Genomic DNA, 13,167 nt, shown 5'->3' with positions numbered 1-13,167 from the left:
TATTTATAAGGTTTACAGGCGAATAGGAAACCACTGAAGTGTAGTCCGTAAGTCTGGCCGAAAAAATTAAATTATTTTATTTAAGTTTATTTGTTAAATGTAATGACCTTGGTTGAAAGTCTAACACAGCTAAATTATAACATAGATATGTAAATGTGTGAATTGTCAAAGTTTGTGGGGTCTTGCTTTACAAGTTAGATATATTTCCATTCTTGCTTAATGATTCCACAGTCTATATATAAATCTTTTTTTTCACACGTTTCTATGGTATGCTGGAAAACAATGATGTACATGTTTAAATGTGAATTAAGTGTCCAAATACTTCCTGGGGTCATTGTAAATGTTCCACTTTGTACCACTAAAGTTAATGATTATGCAGCATTAGACACAGATGGTGGAAGGTGTAATGTTTAATGAGGTGCACTGTGGATCATTTTAGACTGGTAATACATTAATTACCCTTTTTGAAGGACGTCTAAAAGCCAGTAGTTACATTCATTACAGCATAATGTTTTTCCCCTCTGAATCAGAAATGTGATCCTCTTTTGGTCAAGTCAAGTGTATATTGTATTCTGATATCGGCCAGCAATATGCAACATAATCCTAAAAAATACATGAGGAGCATCTTTTTATGCTAACTTTTCATGAATAAGCAATGACTAACGCTGTAGATGTCCTGGCGTAGGTTTACGTCTCATTTTCATCTGCTCTAATTGGAACAATAACTTCAACACATTCATTGCGAGATACTGTTTCGTTTTGTGTAGTGTCCAGTGGACGTGGCACGCGTCACATCCCTTTCGATCTGAAGCCCATAAGGACAGGGTTTTATATGATACGTGATAGCACCTGCTTGTGATCATAAATTACAGGACGGACAGCCGTGGTTCGGGCTCACCGGGCGGCGCGTGTGTTTACAGGAACACGCGTGCAGGTTGAGGCCACCCACAGTTCATCTGTGCTGGTGTTAAAAATGGATGGGCGTCATGGCGCAGGATCGGTGACACACGGCACACGTCCATTCAGAGAGAAACACCCGCAGCGATTTCTGTGACAAGATGTTCGACAAGTGAAACTCAACACATGGATGAGCTGTTCGGAAATGACAGGCATAGGTGGCTGTCGGCCCCTCCTTATGGCCCGAGCTCTGTCTGAACCTGACCTAACATAAGCCAGATGTCAAGGTTAGCTTCCACTCGGGCTTCCACCCTGCTCCGAAGCTTTAGGAGAGAACAGTAAGTTAATCTGGCAAAGCACTTGGTTTATAGGGGAAGCCTGCACGCGGCAAGGTGTCAAATGAGCCTCTCAGCGCAAGGATGGGCCCCCATCAGGCCCTATTGTGTGTTCCATTGTGTGCTTGATTGGTGCCACGTGTCCTGGATCAGGTGAACAAAGGCCAGATGACACCCTGAGGTGCAGGACGAGGGGAAATCAGATAACAGGACTAGGGATGCAACGATACCATTTTTTCAGAACCGATCCGATCCGATACCAAAAATTCTGAGTATCGGCCGATACCGATCCGTACCGATACCAGCGCAGTTTTTTTTTAATCAAGTAGAATTTCTATAACTCTGTGTTGAACTGATAATAAGAACTGAAAAAAATAAATACAACAACAAAAAATATATGATCATAATCTGACATAAATGCTATTATAAACTAGATTAGTGTATAATTCAGCAGTAAAATTTAGTCTAGAAAAATCACGAGTGCACAATAATTGTACAAAATCTGAACATTTTGTGAAAAACCCCCCCCCCCCAAAAAAACGTTTAGTGGGGAACAAATTAGAGACAATAAGTGTAACACTAAATCTGGTAAAACTTTACACATTGCTCTTTGTATTGTTGTAAAATACATTCATGAAAAACAAGATAAAAATCAAAAATAGCAATTATTTTATATCCTACTATAAAATTGAGACATTTTTTAAATGTATAGCACAGCTGTTTAATGAGGTAGCAACATAATAGATAGGACAGAACAAGAACGGCTATTGATAATCTTTCATTGCGTCCCTGTATTATGATATAAGGCTCCAATACAGTGCGGCACACAGCGCTTATGCGCATCCCGAGCGCAGAATGATGCGCTTGAAGCAACATGAATCACAGCGCGCAGCGCGTCGAGTCTGCATTGGAAAGTTTAAAGCACAAAGAAAATACATATTGATGCGTAGTGTATTATACAGTATCTATCTATGCAATAGTCTATTCAGCATTTTCTTTTAACAGTTTTAAATTTCAGTTACTGTGCGCGTGAAGAACAAATAGTGCTCTGACTTTACTGCAGTGTAGTGATCTAACAGACACACGGTAGAAAGTAACATGATTAAGGTACAGCAATAAAGTCCAGCAAGATAAAGTTGTTTTATGCGAAACCATAGACCTTTATCTGCAGATCAAGTATAATAATAGTAACATTGAATCATCTTGGAGAGAGTTTCATCTTGTTAACTGTCGTAACCGAACGCGACGCGCTGTTTGAGTGCTGAATGAAGAATGATTGACAGCCGGAGCTGAGGTAAACGTTTACCTTGAATTTAACAACTTAAATATTAATTTATATCTCACATTATACGATATAATGGCTTCAGAACAAACGTTTACCTTGAATTTAACAACTTAAATATGAATTTATATCTCACATTATACGATATAATGGCTTCAGAACAAACGTTTACCTTGAATTTAACAACTTAAATATTAATTTATATCTCACATTATACGATATAATGGCTTCAGAACACTTATAATATTGTGCACGAAAACGTATGGTGCTTTATAATGTTTGTGTGCCTTTTGTGGGGCTTAACAATAACACTGAATAGTATACGCACAATATCGGATTTGGATCGGCCTCATCTGACCGATACCCGATCCGGCAAAAATGGCAGTATCGGAGCCGATACCGATACTGAGTATCGGATCGGTGCATCCCTAAACAGGACAATTAGAAGAAAAGGAGGTGTAAGGACCTGAACCAAAGCTAAGAGAAAGCAAAGAGAAATTCAAAGCTGATGAAGTTTATAAAAGAGATCAGGGCAAGTGGGAGAAACAAGGACATTTTCAAACGTTTTTAGAGAACTGCAATAAGGAATGTCTTCATTTATCAAGAGATTTACAGAACTTTCATTAAAAAGCGCAGATTGTTACGCAACAAAAAAGAGCTGGAATATAATTTATGCTGTTCTGTATAAGATTATGTGCATCTATACACTGTAAAAAATTTGCTGTAGTTTTGCAGCTGTTTGCCAGTAACTTACTGTAGATTTAAATCGATGTTATTTACTGGCAACAGTTTGCTCAAAGTTAAATGAACATTAAACATTAACAAGTCTTTGTCTTTACAGAATAAAACTATAAAATAACAACCTAATGCAAAGCATTCTGGGAACCAGAAATCTTCATCAACCTTTTTCTGTTTTTTTTCCTTCAGATTTTGGTTCCCAGAATGCTTTGCATGAGGCTGTTATTTTAGTTTTATTCTGTAAAGATAAAGACTTGTTAATGTTTAATGTTCATTTAACTTTGAACAAACTGTTGCCAGTAAATAACATCAATTTAAATCTACAGTAAGTTACTGGCAAGTAGCTGCCAATAATACTGTAATTTCTACAGATTTTTTTAACAGTGATGGCTTCAGTCCTGGCCTTTGGCACATCGCTTTAGTTAAACCATTAACAACATTACTCGGTTGAACAAATATAAGTAACACACATATATATATATATATTGTGTGTGTTAAAATTAATATATATTACAATTATTTTCTATAATATTATAAAAACCTTATAAAATATTTTACAAAATGATTTTATGTTACTAGCCACTACATGTCATTAGACTGCTTGATAATCCAACAGATGAGCTGCAATGTCAAAGAAAACCAAAAAATATTCACATACTATAACTTTAGATTTGTATTGTATTTTATTGTTTTCTTGAGCAGGTTGTAGTTGATGTGGGTTTCAGAAGGACTAGTTATGTCTCTTTACAAAGAATTACTTGAGGTTTCCCAAACTGGGGATTTTGAACCCCTGGTGGTTTTTGAGGGAACTGCTGGTGTTTTGTGAGTTGATGAAAAATAAAACAATACATCATGTGACCATTAGCCAACATCAGAGAATGTTAAAATAATTCAATCAAATCAAAGGGGTTTAGCTGACAAAAAAAAGTTTGGAATCGCCTTAAAGGGATAATCACCCCCCAAAAAATTATAATTCTGTCATCATTTAATCACCCTCAAGTTGTTCCAAACCTGTATGAATTTCTTTCTTCTGCTGAACACAAAAGAAGATATTTTGAGGAATATGGGTAACCAAACATTTTATGGGCCCCATTGACGGCCATAGTATGGAAAAAAAAAATACTTCAAAATATATTCTTTTGTGTTCATTTTATGCTTGTGAAGACTGCCATTACTTCTAGTGTCCCCTAATCTGACTTTAATATTGTGATTTTTTTATTATTATTATATATTTTATAATATATATACATATACATTTTATGTGATTTTACCAGCTTATCTTATCTCTGGTCTCCCAGCCTTGTCAAACTGGTCCAAATGCAGGTTTGAGCTTTTTTTTATTCTCCTCCAAAAGCTTGAATTTCCAATAGTGTGTAAATAACACTACTTAGAATATAGAATTTTACCCTAGGAATTTGCTTCTGGTTTCAGTTGGAACTTTTCTCAACGAGACACTTTTGAGTTGTGCAGCAATCAGTAACAATATATGATCCGCGCTTGTCTGCATTACTTATAGCGTTTTATCTGAACTTATCTTTAAATATTTCTGTTTGATGAGAAATGGCTGTTTGGTTGCATAACTCCTCTCAGATAATTACCAACAAAAGCACTTGTTCAGATCTGTTGAAATGCAAATGACAAACTGAACTTTGGAATGTTTATTAAGGACGACTTGCATGAGTCAGTGTGTATGTTGATCTGTAAATGCCTCATTAGTCAGTCTTTACATTGTTCACAGTGGACCCATCTGGTGGTACCAGATTTTCTGGTTTAAGCTGATACGACACAACCTCAGGTTTCTCTCTTGCTCTCCTGAGCGCTTTTACTCTCAAATATGCCGCTAAACACGGAGTAATACAGTCAATCAGTCAGTTGTCTGCCTGCCTTTCCTCTAACATGAAAGCCCAGTTGGAGCACCGCTGGACCCTATACCAGCCAAATTACTCCGGCGGGAATTACCAGCTCATAAATTATAATGTGTCAGAGGGGTGGCGGGCTTTCGGAAGCAGAATGTTTTCACCGTTTTCTATTGGTTCCTGTGTAAGAGCTTGTCATTTTGCAGGCCAGACAAACAGTATCACAAACTGACAAAATGTAATGGTGTTTACACCTAAACACGGCCCAAAATCACAGCAATCTGGGCGGAGGGAAGCGATGGAAGCTGGGAGGCTGAGTGGCTTCCCACCATGCCTTAACAGGTCTCTTCAAAAGCAACATCTGTGATGTGTCAACTCCCAGAGACTCAAATCACCATCCTAAACCATGATAATCCACTTTGTAAATGTGGGGCAAGTTGCAGCCTGCCTTTTTCTATTTCCTATTTTGCTCTCTCTTGCACACTTTCTCTCTGTTTTCTTCACCGTAGTAAATGTTTATTCTTCCGGCACCTTGCTGACACTTTTTGTGGTATTTAAATTCACATCTTCCTCCTCTATGCTGTTTCTGATCATTGAACACATGGTGAAGAATTGAAGTGGATGGATTTAGATGCACATTAGGGAAAGCTGCTCTGTGCTAAATGTGGTTAATGAAATTTCAGCAGAAAAGATGTTCAATGAAGAGAATATTAGGAATATTATTTCCAGCTCACTCAAATACATTTCAGGCTTCCGATGGAGGTTTTGGAAAATAACACCAAACGACAAGTGTTGGGAAAATTAGTATATTTTTATACAGTTTAAAAGGTTTTTGTCTGTAAGGTTTTGTGATGTTTTTGAAAGATGTCTCTTATGATCACTGAGGCAAAAATAAAAAATGGTAATATTGTAAAATATATTTACAATTTGAAATAACTTTTCTACATTAATGTATTTTAAAATGTAATTTATTCCTGTGGTGGCAAAGCTGAATTTTCAGCATCATCATGCCAGTCTTTAGTGTCACATGAAAACCTTTGTTTTGGAGAATCCAACTGCTCTCATTGGCTAAATCAAGTCACCTGATCAACACCCTCCGATCTCCATATTCTTTTAACAACTATTCAATTGAACTACATGTATATATCTCCCTGTTATTTCTTGATTTAGCACAGGGAACATGGAGACCAAATGGATGGACACCAAAACATGACAGGTGTTGTATTTGTTCCCCATATTTCAGTGCACAAAAGCATGTGCTGAGTTAACGATGATATGAAAACATTCACAAAATGGAAGATTGAGGTGTCATTCCAGCAGCTAGTTTTTTCATTTAGTAAATACTAGGATGCTTGATGAATTTGTTGGTGAATTTTAGTGTTATGTTTATGAACAGCCTCGGGTGGGCCGGCAATGGTTTCACATAACTGACAGTGCCAGCTAAACAGGCACCAATTTGTTTGTTTATTTATTTTAGTTTTTTAGTATGCTGTCATCTAGCCAGTATGAAAACGTCTGGCCTGCTAGTTTTCTTGTGTCAATGCTAACAGAGGCCACATTCAGATGTCTGATCATGCCTAATGGGCACAGAGAGAAAGAAGGACAGGATGACCGTGACTAGACTAGTCTTGATATATTAAAGCATATGATACCAAGCTACATTTTAACCTATCGCCTCAGAGTTATAATTACCCAATCTGTAACATTGTAGCTTTGGCTGTCAACACAGACCGTTAGCATCAAGAAAATAGTGTTCATGCCTCACTGTTAAGCATTGTGACCGTATTTTCCCTGTTAAGAAAACGCAGTGAGGGATTAAGCAGAAAGAAAAATTTTGTTTGATTGTTATGAAATTTCAATGGAGGTTGTACAATAATGCAGCGTTTGTATAGATGTGATTCAAACAGTGTTGTTGAGATGTACACAAGGACTCTGTGCAATGATAATGGGTCAATGATGTGAGGCTTGTTTTTTCAACTATTAAAATATAATACATTCTCATGAAAATATCTGTTTTTAGAGGTAGGTCATTTTTGTAATTTTTCTAAAATGGCCAACGTTTTTTTATTTTTTATTTTTTTATTTATGAAACCAACATGAATACTACACAGAATTTGGCACTTGCATTTTGATCTAGATTAGCATAAACAGTTTATATCATTAAATAAGTATTCCAATTTTGTATTGCTTTTTTAATTCTGCTTTTCCAATGTTTTTTGTAATTAATTTTAAAGAGTGATGATGGTCCTTAGATGATGGCAGTATAATCTTTCTCGATGGGACGGAACATATTATTTTGGAAAGCTGCTGGCATAATGGTTTGGTATAAGATTGGTTTTGATAGATCATGATGGTGGGACCCAATCCCACTTTTACACCTGCCACCTCCGTTTTACAGGTGCCTAAAATCAAACCGGCTTCTCCCAGTGTGAATGTCACTTCACCTTTATTGCATCTCACTACGTCTGAAATCTTTGTAAAGCTTTAACAGTCAGTCTCATGTGAATACTCTAATTTCTCTGCCTGCATTAGAGGTGTCAAGGTACTTAGTGTAATTTCACTCTAATCCTCTCTGCTAGCCGCTAACAACAGGTGATATGATTTCCCAGCTGTATTTTTTCCCATTATTCCCATTTTTTGAACCTCAATAGAATAATTCTTTGGGACTTTTTATGTTTGGATATTCTTTGGCCTATAGCTGAGCGTGGATTGAATATACTGTCTGGCGGAATGAAAATTGGCAGTGTCTCCAGTGTGAAAAAGGTCACTGTGCAAGAGGAGACATCAGTCTCTCGGTGGTCCCTCATTAAGAAACAGGACAATTAGCCAATTGCCCAATTAATTACAATCCTCTAATCTACAGAAAATGACTGGCTGGAAAGATGCACTGCTGCTTTGGGCGCTCCACAGAAGAGACTTAAAAGCTCTTTAATCAAATTAATCTGAGATAAACAATCATTTACCCCACTATAAAACTGCTACCAGTGAGGATTACAGTGGTATTTAAGAAATGAATTAGCTCGAGTCATTCGCGTTCGCCTCTTTCTCTGCTATCGAGATACTTTCTCATTTTCTTCCTCCCTCCCTCCCTTCCTTCCTTCCCTCTGTATACCCGACCGTTTATATTACAGTCAAATACTCTGCTGATTCGACACCACTTGACAACAAACCGTGGACTGAAAACCCATCTCCTAGTAATCCCAGAGGTCACGAGGTCACCACGGCTATAATGATAAGCAGCGATGCCAAATCATGCCGAGTGAATTTTTTGTGCAGAAATGAAGCATTGCTGAATATGAGTCAGCACAGATGTTTTACCCTCTTCCTTTGACGCTGTAATTATCCTGGAGAGCCAATACGGCCTCACAATGCTTCATTTATTTTTCGGCCTTTGTGGCAAACTTTCTAAATGATTGTGGTGTTGACATGAAGAATGATCGTTCAGTTCCCAGTCACGGCCAACAACCCCAGGCTCTCACAATCCCCTCTTAGCGGCGTGCTTGCAAACATGCCAAGGTTTATTTTATAAACACGGGAACATGGCAGATAATCGCGCAGTACTTCTCAAAACAGGCCCACAGCGTCATTCCGGCCGGTTTTCGCCCATATGTCCTCATTAGGGTCTCTCGCGCTCCGTTTCCATAGTGCAAACAAGGTGGAAATTCTCCAATGTTTTGCAAGTGTCACATAGCTGGGTGATGAGCCATCAAGCACAGGCTGGCTGGAATATCACTGACCCTCAGTCACCCCTCTTTTTTTTCCCACCCGTGTTTTTCTCCGAAACGTTCCTGATTTGCAAGTAAAATGAGCACAAGAGTTGGCCTTGTAAACTACTCGCAGGTGGTTCGATTTGAAGGGGTGTTTTGATACAATTAGGCAACAGATAGAGGGAGGGGGGTTCAAAAGTGGTCTACGACTGTGAGAGTTGGGAAAATATGAGTAATTAATTGTGAGGCATCAGTTTTGACGGGGCAAGAATTAAGCTGTCAGACTGTAAGAATGGAGATTCTTATATCCTCATCCAAATGGAGTAATTGCTGGCTGTCACATGATGAATTGAAAGAGCAAACCTGTATAGTAGAAGAAAAAGCATGGTAAAAAATCATGTTCTTGCTAGCAAACTGTAGAAATCAAAACAGTACAGTATTTTGTTGCAAATATGCTTAAACCTTTTTGTGTGCCTTTTTGTAAACCTACTTTTATACATTTTTATACATCAAAAAACACAACTGTCCCTCATTTGTGGTTTCATTTTATGTGCCCCAAAAACTTTTATTCAGATATTATTGTCAAAAAAGTAAATGTCACTTGATTGAGCATCATTTTTATTGTGGCCGTTAAGATGTAATTTTGTCAAATTGTGAAAAAGTGTTAATATTAAATGTTATTTCATTGGGTATGTTTGGGATACATAAAATGCTATCAATTAAATTAGTCTTTGCTGCCAAAACGTAATGCATCATCTGGTGGGAATTTTCAAAAAAGTATTACGTGTAATCCAAAGGGCCAAAAGTGGCCGTGTTGAAGAAACGCCCGTGAATGTATAAACTGTCCTGAAGTCTTTGGCGATGGTATTTTCCCTCTCTTTTGACAGAGAATGTCCATTAGGACTGAAACTCTACATCACTTTCCAATGCTTATCAGCACACACTCAGATGTGATATACTGTATATCCTGAAAGAGCAGGAAGGGGCTGAAGTGAATAAGAAGAGAGACCGGGATGAGCATAGATACTGAGGGAGAAAGCAGATAGGAAGACGGATGGACAGATGGATAGATGTGGATGAGTTTAAGGCCGGAGTATGGAGTACCCTCTGACTCACTGGACCAGAACCAAGTGGGGCTGACTGAGCCATCCACAAGAGCTCTATTGTTCTCTTCATTAATCAAACTCCACTAGGGCAGGTAACATTCCCCTTATACACACATACACACGCACACATACTTAAACACAGACTGCCAGGAGGCATGAATGGGCTGCTTTTTTAGCTGGCAGCGATTGGCGTTTGAGCTGAGGAGAGGATGTGTTTCTGTTTCATTAGTGAGATGAGCTCAGCGCAGGCTCGCCACCGTGTTCAACAGCAGGTATTAACCTCCAGAGTTTGACCTCTGCTCAGATTCAGCTTCCATTTTCCGAGTCTTTCCCTCTTTTCTTCTCTCTGGCCCCCCAATTTTTTTTTTTCTTAGCACGTTTTTCTATATTAACTGTCATCTCTTTCTGATTTTGTTTTGGGATGAAGGTAATTGGTCATTTCTAGTCATTTCACTGTGCTGTATAAATCATGGTAGTCAACATCATATTTTTCAAACACATTTAGTACTGATTGTTTCTTTAAGATGATTATGTTTCAGGGTGCCAAGAGTTTACAGATATACAGTCGGATCCAAAAATGTGAGTCCACTAGTTAATTTTATATAACTAGTTTTATATATATATATATATATATATATATATATATATATATTAGTAGTCTGAGACCACTTTAGTGTTTTTCTAATAGACTTTTATTAATAAAAAAAATAAAAAAAGTTAATTATTTCATTTCTAATTCAAATACAATAATAATTACATGAAATCTAAAATAATGTCTTATTTCACAGCTTTTCTTTGTTTTAAAATTCTGTTTAGTTCCATTTCCATGGCATTTAAATTATGCGAACAGTGTTACAGGTGTTTGATCCTTGTGCTGTGTTGAAAATCCTTTACCTAGTTTGGTGTTCAAAATGACCAGCCTTTTTAATTGCTTGTAAATCTATGATTATGCTATATTATGACCAATTTATATTATGTTTGTCAACTTATTTTCTTTCAATTAGCACAGGGTTTGTATTACTTTTTGGAACTGACTGATTGTGGGCCTCAGTGATCTGAGCTGTTTTTGAGTGAAAAAAGTTCATTCAAGCTTATTCGCCTTTAAAAAAGTAAGGTGTATAAGCTTAGATTAATGAGGTCTATGATCAGTTTGTTCCAAAAAGAAATACAAAACTTGTCCTAATCGAAAGAAAACAGGTTGATAACAAGATTGAATCCAATATTTTGCAACGAGAGATTTATAAACAAAAAATTTTATCGACACCCCCCCCCCCCCAGAGGGGTTAAGCCTATTTCCAGATAAATGCAAGCATATTTGTATATCAATTTTCATTATGCCCTCAAACTTTGACTCGCCTGTATTTGTCACAATTTACTTTTTTTTTTCATATAGGTGCAAATAAGGATAGTCAAGCACAGAGATATGTCATAACCACCCTCAAGTGTTTCTCTCTCATTCCTTTCAACCATAACAATGTTCTGTTAACTACATTTGTTAACTAAGAGATAGCAAAAAACCATGAAATCAACAGCATGAGTGTCTATGCATAAATTCCCCAAAAGTAACACACACCTCTTCAGGCACAGTAAAGCTGTGAGCCTCGAATTCTCGTTCATGATAAAGATCTAAATGGCACACTCATTAACCGATCAAAACAAACAAGAGGGGGCAATCTGCATGCTCAGACACTTGAAAACAGCGCTCTTTATGCACAGGACGCTTTTCTTTTTCCTCTTTAAAGATAACACATTTAGGTGGTTTGTCTATGGCAGAGCTTGAAAATGAGGTAGATGCAGCTGAGATACATGCAATATTAAGTTACAGGTGCTATGTTCCTCAAAAGTACCTGCTCTTTTGTGTGCGCATTCATTTCTATTGTGGTGGTTTAAAGAGTTTTCTATTAGATTTGTGCTCTGAAAACCTCATGCTGGTCTTGACCCCCCACCTGAAGTACTAACTAGCCCTGTCATCTTTTTTTTTTTCTTTAGAATGCTTGTATGTGTTAATAAGTGTGACATTGTCACATGATTCCGGTCTGCACATGCAGTGCACTTGATCATGTGGAAACTTTTTTTGTAGGTTTCTCTCATTAATGAAATAACTTTTAGTTATTAGTTATTAGTATGTAGAGTAAAAGTTCACTCAAAAATCTGATTTGCTCATGCCATCTCAACTTGTACGTTTTTTTTTTTTTTTTAATCTGTACAAAATAGAAGAAAATATATTGAGAAATTAATTGTGTGTGTGTGTGGTTCAGGTAAACCCTAATTATAGGGACAAAATGTCCCCACAGAGATGGTAATATCCAAAAACTTTTTCCCTGTGGGACATTTTGTGGTCCCCATGAGAAAACAGCCTATAATGCCTGTATATAGCTATTCTTCAAAATGAATAAAAACTGTGAAATGCAAACCTGCAATAATTAAAATGTTAAATACTTCAAATATACTTTGAACCTTGAACTTTCTCTTTCTTCTCCTGTGTCCTATTCCAGAATGGCAGCACAGCTGTAAGGTTTGTTTGAGCTCCGCCTTCTACTGTACAGGAGTGAATTTGAATTTCCTTCAGCCTGAGGCTTATTAATTTTTCGCCAAAAATATAACCTTTTTCTTGTTATTAAAAAACAAAAAAACAAGCCCAGCCCAGGTGAGAAAAAGTAACACAAAAGTAACGCAATGCATCACTTCCCATAAAAAGTAACTAAGTAATGCTTCCTTTTTGAGAGTAACACAATATTGTAAGGGCATAATTTAAGGTATGTAGTCATTGTTTAAACGTTGCTCTAATTAACTGTACTTCTGTACTGTGATTTGTTGCACCGGCAATAAGCATGCACAGTATTTCATGGTTCTGTTATTCTGGACTGCTAAAATTATTTTCAGACTAGTCATTTAATTGGCTTGTACTACTTTGACTGTGCTTATGAAAATAAAATAAAAAGTCTCTGGTGTATATATATCTCTAAAATCCACAAAACAGATGCTCACTTATTTAATTACATGTTAATTCACTTAAGCAGAGTGCTCCTTGACTCATGAATTCAAGGGTTCATGGATATCAAAAAAAGCTCTGCTTCTCTAAAGCACCGTGGATTCTGGGGAAAGGCCTTTTCGGAGTCTGACGCATTAATTAAAAAGCTTGTGGAAAGTGAATGTCTTATTTTCCTGTAATGAGTGTGGCTTTCATCATCCTGTTTTCCCCAACATGATGCTTCAGGCTTAAGTTTGCTTTTTTCAGCCTTTACG

Source organism: Rutilus rutilus (genome assembly GCF_951802725.1).
Source record: "Rutilus rutilus genome assembly, chromosome: 20".
Lineage (NCBI taxonomy): Eukaryota > Metazoa > Chordata > Actinopteri > Cypriniformes > Leuciscidae > Rutilus > Rutilus rutilus.
The sequence above is the reverse complement of the archived record's forward strand: the minus strand, read 5'-3'. Positions refer to the sequence as shown.